The 8,031-nt window shown below is 38.8% G+C and overlaps 1 pseudogene; it reads right to left on the bottom strand.

Moving 5' to 3' along the window:
- Positions 1-340: 340 nt before the first annotated feature.
- LOC139781478 (uncharacterized) lies at positions 341-2,755 on the bottom strand (annotated as a pseudogene).
- Between the last annotated feature and the right edge of the window lie 5,276 nt (positions 2,756-8,031).

Here is an 8,031-nt window from a genome sequence, read left to right as displayed (position 1 = left end):
TCGATTATGGTTATCGGTAACCAAAATAAAATTCAGGTCATCGATAATGGTTACTGATAACCAAAATTTAATTGCCGTCATTGATAATTGTTATTCGTAACCAAAATACAATTTTAATTATTCATAATGGTTATTCGTAACCAAAATTTTTTAATTGAATATATTAACTCTTATACGATAACTTTTAACATTTGTCTTATAACAGTTATGATGTCTGATTATAATATGTGCTTCCTGCTTTTTCGGGACACTGTGAAACTAACAGTTATTACCTATAATAATTTTTTTCAAAATTTATAAAAATTAGACGTTCTTAAAATTGTTTTAATATTCAATTCAATTCAATTCAATTGGTTTATTGTATGCCTCGCGGCTTTACAAGGCGTTTTTAAGGAACGTACCCAAACCTTTACAAACTCATATTTTCCCTTCAAATCCTCGCCATTGGGCGACTTCACATGCTATTACCCACCCTCCCTTTTCCTTAATACTCTCCGGCCTTCCCTTCAGCCTTCCTTCCTTTTCCTCTTTCTGGCTCCCTTCCCTCTTTGTCGGTTCCTCTGAATATTCCTCATAACTTCCTCTCATTTGTCCCTCCTGCTTCTGTCTCATCTGTCCGGCTCCTCCTTTTTTTGGCTTTCCTTCCTCTTTTCCCTACCTGCAACCTACTACAGAACAAATAAAAACATTTATTGTACGATGCCTTATTACGATCTTCTTTCTTTCTTTTCTTGCTTGCTTGCTATTCTTCTCTTCGCTTTTTGTTTCTCTCATACTTCGAGCTTCTGTCTTCACTCAATTTTTTCTGCCTTGTTTTTACCATCAGAACAAATAAAAACATTTATTGTATAATGCCTTATTCCGATCTTCTTTCTTTCTTTTCTTGCTTGCTTGCTATTCTTCTCTTCGCTTTTTGTTTCTCTCATACTTCGAGCTTCTGTCTTCACTCAATTTCTTTTCTGCCTTGTTTTTACCATCATCTCTTCTTTTCTCTCTCTATCTAGCCAAACCACTATTCCTTCACCTTCCTCTCCTCCGTATCTGCATCTCTCCTAACCTTCAAATCCTCCTCCATCTGTTTCCCTCCTCATCCCATTTCACTTCCTTCCCATCTATCCAAAGTCTCTTATTCGTCACTACCGCTGACCTTCCTTTCATTCTTTCTTCTCTTGCTTTCCTTACCATCCTGTGCCTATATGCTCTCTCCTCCATCGTAAGTTCCTCGTCGACTCCTACCTCCCATCTTCTCCATATCTCCTCACTCCTTCCAATTATATCTTCCACCTTATCGTCCACCTCTTCAAGCTCCATAAACATCACCTCCTTTTTGTCCGCACCCGTCACCTCTACAACCTTTCTTACTGGGATTATTCTTCCCTCTACCCTTTCCATTATTGTTTCCACCAGTTCCCTTCTTTCCCTTGGTCCTTCTCCTGTCACTCTCCTCCAAATTAGGCTCCTTTTCTTCCTTTCGGCCATCTCCTTTTTCTCTCTTTCGTCTTTTCGCTCCGCCTCTCTTTCCTTCCTTTCTCTTCTTCTTCTTACATCCTTTTCTCTATCTTCCGCCATTCGCCACAACCTGTTCCTCTCATCATCGTGTTCCTTCTCCTTATCTCTTTCCCCTATCCCTCTTTTGTCTTTTCTAACCTCGCTTTTTCCTCTGCTTCCTCTATCCTCCTCCTCAGTCATTGCTCTTCTTTCCGTCTCATTCTCAGGCCATTCCTTCCTTTTCCTCGTCTTTTCGCCCCCCGTCTTACCACCGTTCCTTTCCTTTCCTCGCTGTCGTTCCTCCTCCCTTCGCTTCTCCCTTCTTCCTCACTTGTCGCTTCCTCCCACCACTCTCTTCCCCATTCTTTATCACTCCATCCTCCTTCATTGCTCTCTCCTCTCTCCTCTTCTACCATTTCCTTCGTCGCCGTTCCTCTTCTGTTCTTCTCCACCTTTTCTGTCTCTCTTTCCTTCTGACTCCGTCCGCAGCTCTCATCCGCTTCCTTCTCTTCCTCCTCTCTACGTCCTTCGTTCTCATTGATTTGCCTCATTTCCGTCTGCCTCTTCTCCATCTTTTCTAACTGCGCTCTTAACTCCCTCATTTCCTTCTTAACCTCCTTTCCTTCTCGCCTTATTTCCTCCATAATTCCTTGCCCTATCTCTCTTAATTCTTTCACGATTTCCTTAGCCCACTCAGCCTCCTCCATCCTCTGTCGTACTCTAGGCATCCTCTCCTTTTCTGTTGCTATAACAAATAGAACCTTATATTAGTGTGCTGTACTTCTAACCTGTCCGCTCATTTACTCTTGCCTCAGCCCTCCTCGCTTTCACTCTCAGCCCCCTTTTTGTCAAACGCTTCTAACCTACTTTGCCACTTACGTTCCTCCGCGTATTCCTCCACGTTTTTCCTCCTTCGCATTCTCAGTTCAACTTCTGTGTCTTCTCAGGGCTCTCGTGCTATCCTTACTTACTGCTCAACTGCTTCTCAACTACCAACTTCACCGCGCGTTTTCAAACCCGTCTCGCCGTCCCGCAGTGGCGCCAACCCGCCGTTCGTCCGTTTCTCCTCTCACCTGCCTGCGCGCCCTCTCCACCGCAGCATTCTATCTCCCATTCGTCTCCGCGCGCGCAGGCACCGTGGGCCCCAGTGCTGCGCTCGACGCTCCGCAGTGGTGCCAACCCACTCTTTTGGAGGGGCCGGCACCCCGCGCCGTCTCAGCCCCAGCCGGAGCCCACCATCGCCGACACCCAGCGCCGCACAGTGGTCAATTCGAGAGCTTTTGAATTATTTTTTTTTCAAAAAACCTGCGGGGGGTCAAATATGAACGAATCAGGGTAATTTTTTTTTTATAACACTCGTTACAGATAGTACTTTGACAGGTCACTGCCTAAATTTTAAAATAAACAATTGTAAAATTATAAAAGTTAATACAATTTGCGATTTAGTAATTACAATAATTATTTTTTAAAGCATCCATTTTTCCTTATTTCCAACGAACTTGAAAATGTATACTCTGGGGTTTCGAAGTCGCTGATTATGATTCTAAGGTGAAAATTGGTATATTCAAAATGGCGGATCCAATATGGCCGACTTAATTTCGAAAAACGATGCAAATTTTATAACTTGGGGGTTTTCGAGGTCGCTGGTTACGAATCTAAAGTCAATATTGGAATATTTAAAATGGCGGATTAAATATGGCAAATAATAATAATACGTCTATGTAACAGAACGGATATTTTTAAATTTTTTTCTGATAGTAATTGGGGTGAAATTGTGGCACTAATTCGCCTTCGCTTCGTTGAATCGGATCCTTTCTCGTAACTTACACGTTGACGACCTCTTTTTAGATTTGCACTATTTCCTGGTGATTTTTGTTTTAAGCAACTTGTGCTAGTCTCGCCTCGGCTATCGTTAAATTGAATCTTGAATTCATTCTGTAAGAATTCGCCCTGTTTCGATAAGAATACCTGCCTTGTTCTATTGGCCTGCATCCATTTTTTGTGATAAGTGGGCAGAAAAGTTTTTTGCAACATGCTTTTGATTGTATTCATCTGATCGGCAGATAATGAAATATTCAAGAAATGAATACGCTCGACCGACTTGACAGCACACGGAAGCGTCCGAATGTTTCCAAGTCTAACCGACTCGACAGCACACGGAAGCGTCCGAATCTTATTCTAGGTCTATGTTGCGTCCTAATTGATATCTTCGCACATTCACACATTCAGACTTAACACATAGAAATCTTTACATGATATGATTCTTTCCGTTCCGAACGTATGTTAGCATATATTTTGTCTCTCCGATATAATATTATTTCCACGATACATTATTCCTACTTGGATATTTTTTCAGAAACATATATTCACCGGATATCGTTTCTTTTTGAAAACCATGGAGTTTAAAATAAAAAATATTACTTTGTGTGAAATAATTTGGAATTGTTCAGTAAATGACAATAAAGGAAAGTTAAATGCTTTAATGGACCATATTCATTTCTTGAATATTTCATTATCTGCCGATCAGATTAATACAATCAAAAGCATGTTGCAAAAAACTTTTCTGCCCACTTATCACAAAAAATGGATGCAGGCCAATAGAACAAGGCAGGTATTCTTATCGAAACAGGGCGAATTCTTACAGAATGAATTCAAGATTCAATTTAACGATAGCCGAGGCAAGACTAGCACAAGTTGCTTAAAACAAAAATCACCAGGAAATAGTGCAAATTTAAAAAGAGGTCGTCAACGTGTAAGTTACGAGAAAGGATCCGATTCAACGAAGCGAAGGCGAATTAGTGACATCGCTTCCTTGTATACCTTAGAAGAGCTAACGAGGGCTGTCAAATTGAAAAGCATGAAAACTGATGACGACAATGCTGAAACTTACTGCAGTGATCATGGTGATGAGGATGATGATGATCAGGTTGACGGTAATGATGATGATAATAATGACGATGTTGCTGACGATGATGATATTGATGATCATGATGAACCCGATGATGATAATGCACATTATGACGATGACCCAGCGTACATCGCTAATATATTAGCTATGTACATGGATTTAGGACTAACTAAACGAAAATACGAGAAACTGAGATTCCACAATAAAAAGATTCACGGGGATAAATTGTACCCTTCTTATCCGAAGCTCATGTCATACAAACTTACCTGTTATCCAGACAATATGAAAGTAACGCAATCTGGAGCAAAAATTAACATGGTTTCGTTACTACAACATACAGCAAAAAGGATAATCAACAGTGTAGATAAGGGTGTCATAGACAAAATGCAGAATTACAAATTGAAGTTGTATGGGAAGTGGGGGATGGATGGCGCGTCCGGGCAACAAACGACACGGCAAAAATGGTCAGCTCATGAAAACACACGATTTTTGTCCGATTTGGAAGCTTCAGACGATGAATGTCATTTTGAACAGGAAACAGTACAGTCGGACAAAACCGTATTTTTAGTTTCCATTGCGCCTTTGCGTCTGGAAAGCGACCATAACATAATTTGGGAAAATAAAACACCATCTTCAGTTCTTCTCTGTCGACCGATATTATTTGAATTTGTGAAAGAAACTGATGACGTGGTTAAAAGAATTTATAACCACTACAATTCGCAGTTCGAAAAAGTAGGTACGTGCAATGTAAATGTTGCCAATAAGACATTTGAAGTCACTTTTTGATTCAAATGCACAATGATTGACGGCAAAATTTGCAACATTCTGACTGGAGAAAAAGCATCCACGCGTTGCAACATTTGTCATGTGGGCCCATCAGAAATAAATGATATAGACGGTGTACTTGAGCGTGAACCGGACACACAATCTTATAAGTTCGGTTTGTCAACATTGCATGCCTGGATTCGTTCTTTGGAATACCTCCTCCACATCGCGTGTTACATGGATATCAAAGCAAGTGCCGTAAGATCTGATGAGGATAAGAAGTCCAGAGCTCAACGAAAAAAAAATATTCAAACCTTGCTTAAATCGAAATTGTCCATCACAGTCGATGTTGTTAAGCAAGGTTGGGGTACAACAAACACGGGTAACGTGGCACGAGCATTCTTTGCAAATTCCAAACACGTGGCTGAAATAACGCAGTTGGATGAAACTCTCATAAATCGAATACATAATATTTTACAGGTTATTACAAGCGGAAAAGCTGTAGACTGTAATGCATTCAAAATTTATGCTTTGGATACAGCAAGATTATGTGTCGATTTGTACCCGTGGTACAACATGCCACCTGCGATACATAAAATTCTGATCCATGAAAGTAACATCATAAAAGCATTTCCATTACCAATTGGATGGTATTCTGAAGAATGCCAGGAAGCAAATAACAAACATTTTCGACAAGCCCGATTATCATGCAGCCGAATGTTCAATCGAACTGCATCAAACGAAGATGTTCTTCATTACATGCTAATTTCTTCGGATCCTTTGGTTAGCTCTCGCAGATATATAGAAATTAAAAAAGTTAAAGAACTATCTGACGATGCTAAAGAAATGTTAATAATGTGAATCAGAATGCCTTAAGTTTTCGACAAGTGTTTGCCACATTTTTTATTTTTGCGCATGCATACACGCGCGATTGCGTATGTGTCCATTTTCTGCAATATGTCGAATGCATTTTTCGTTGATACACAGAACATGTCATTACTTCATGGACAGTAGAATATTTTATTTTAGCGTAGCTGAAAACAAGTTTTCATATAGAGGGTATTCTACGGTATACTTGAAATTTTTAAACCCGAAGTCCCATGCTTTTAATTATTACACAATGAAATTCCACGTGAAAATATAGGTTCACTAGCTCATAATGTTCTTTAAGATTCATAATGCAATGATAAAGCACCTTTAAAAAAATACGTTAAAAATATGATACATTATTATTGCAAAATTTCAGTTATCGTTTTTTTCGAAGAAAGGAAACTATTAATTAAGTTTCTTATAAAAATTCACATTACGTATGAGTTACAAAATGTATTTTTTATTTTCATATTTCCTCAAATTAATATCTATAAGTATGAAATTAATTCTTGGTCAATACAATTTTACGTTTATTATTTAACAAAAATTACATGACAATTTTGTAAATGCTACGTTACTTTTCCATTTTCTGCTAATAATGATACATTAAGCTAATGATGCTTAACATAAAAAAGTCAAAGAAATTGGAAAAAGATTATTTCATTTTGAAGACATAGAATTTGTACAATCATAACGAACTTGATATGAACGAAGAGCAAAGAATATAAACTCTTTTAGCTAGATAACTATATGAATAATAATTTAAACTGAGCTCCTACACCTAGCTATGATATCAATTTTAAACTAATCGAGTAGATAAAGTAATTCTCTAACTTACAAATTGTTAGATAAATAATATCTTAACGTTTTGCCACAATTTCACCCCAATTACTATCAGAAAAAAATTTAAAAATATCCGTTCTGTTACATAGACGTATTATTATTATTTGCCATATTTAATCCGCCATTTTAAATATTCCAATATTGACCTTAGATTCGTAACCAGCGACCTCGAAAACCCCCAAGTTATAAAATTTGCATCGTTTTTCGAAATTAAGTCGGCCATATTGGATCCGCCATTTTGAATATACCAATTTTCACCTTAGAATCATAATCAGCGACCTCGAAAACCCCAGAGTATACATTTTCAAGTTCGTTGAAAATAAGGAAAAATGGATGCTTTAAAAAATAATTATTGTAATTACTAAATCGCAAATTGTATTAACTTTTATAATTTTACAATTGTTTATTTTAAAATTTAGGCAGTGACCTGTCAAAGTACTATCTGTAACGAGTGTTTTAAAAAAAAAATTACCCTGATTCGTTCATATTTGACCCCCCGCAGGTTTTTTGAAAAAAAAATAATTCAAAAGCTCTCGAATTGACCACTGTGCGCCGCCCCGACGCTTCAGCGCCATCTCGCCTCTCCACTCACCACACGCATCTCCGTGCCCTGCAGTTTCGCGCCCGCGTCTCACGCATGCTCGTTCGTCTCTCTCTCTCCCCTATCTTCTACCTATATCTCTTCGTTCACTTTCTCTTCGTAATTCCCTCTCTTCTCCTTATCGTTTTCGGTCCCTCCGCTTGGTGTTCCTCCCTCTTCTCTCGCCTTCTCTCCTGGCCCTGCCTCGCTCCGACTTAACCTCACTTTTCCACGTATTCTCCATCCTGCCTTACTCCGATTCTCTTACGACTCCGGTTCCTCCTCCATGTGCTCGCGTTCCTCCGTCCTTCTTTTATGTGTCTCTTCTCTTTCGTCACATTCCTCGTTTCTTACTTTTTTATTCCTTCCATAATTCCTCCTTCTCTTCTCCGAGCAACCACCCGCCTTTCTTACTCATCCGGAAGTCCAAATTGTTTTAATATAATCTTACAATTATAGCAACATGCTTGCCGTCTAAAGCACCGATACAATTTGGAAAGTTCCATATTTCTTTAAATTCCTCAGCTATTTCTCGCCATCCATCTTATGTAGGAGTAAATAACACTTTTTCATGAAA

Source organism: Temnothorax nylanderi, unplaced genomic scaffold, assembly GCF_030848795.1.
Source record: "Temnothorax nylanderi isolate EJ_2023f unplaced genomic scaffold, tnyl_v1.0 TNYL_tig0340_pilon, whole genome shotgun sequence".
Taxonomy (NCBI): Eukaryota; Metazoa; Arthropoda; class Insecta; order Hymenoptera; family Formicidae; genus Temnothorax; species Temnothorax nylanderi.
The sequence above is the reverse complement of the archived record's forward strand: the minus strand, read 5'-3'. Positions and strand labels throughout refer to the sequence as shown.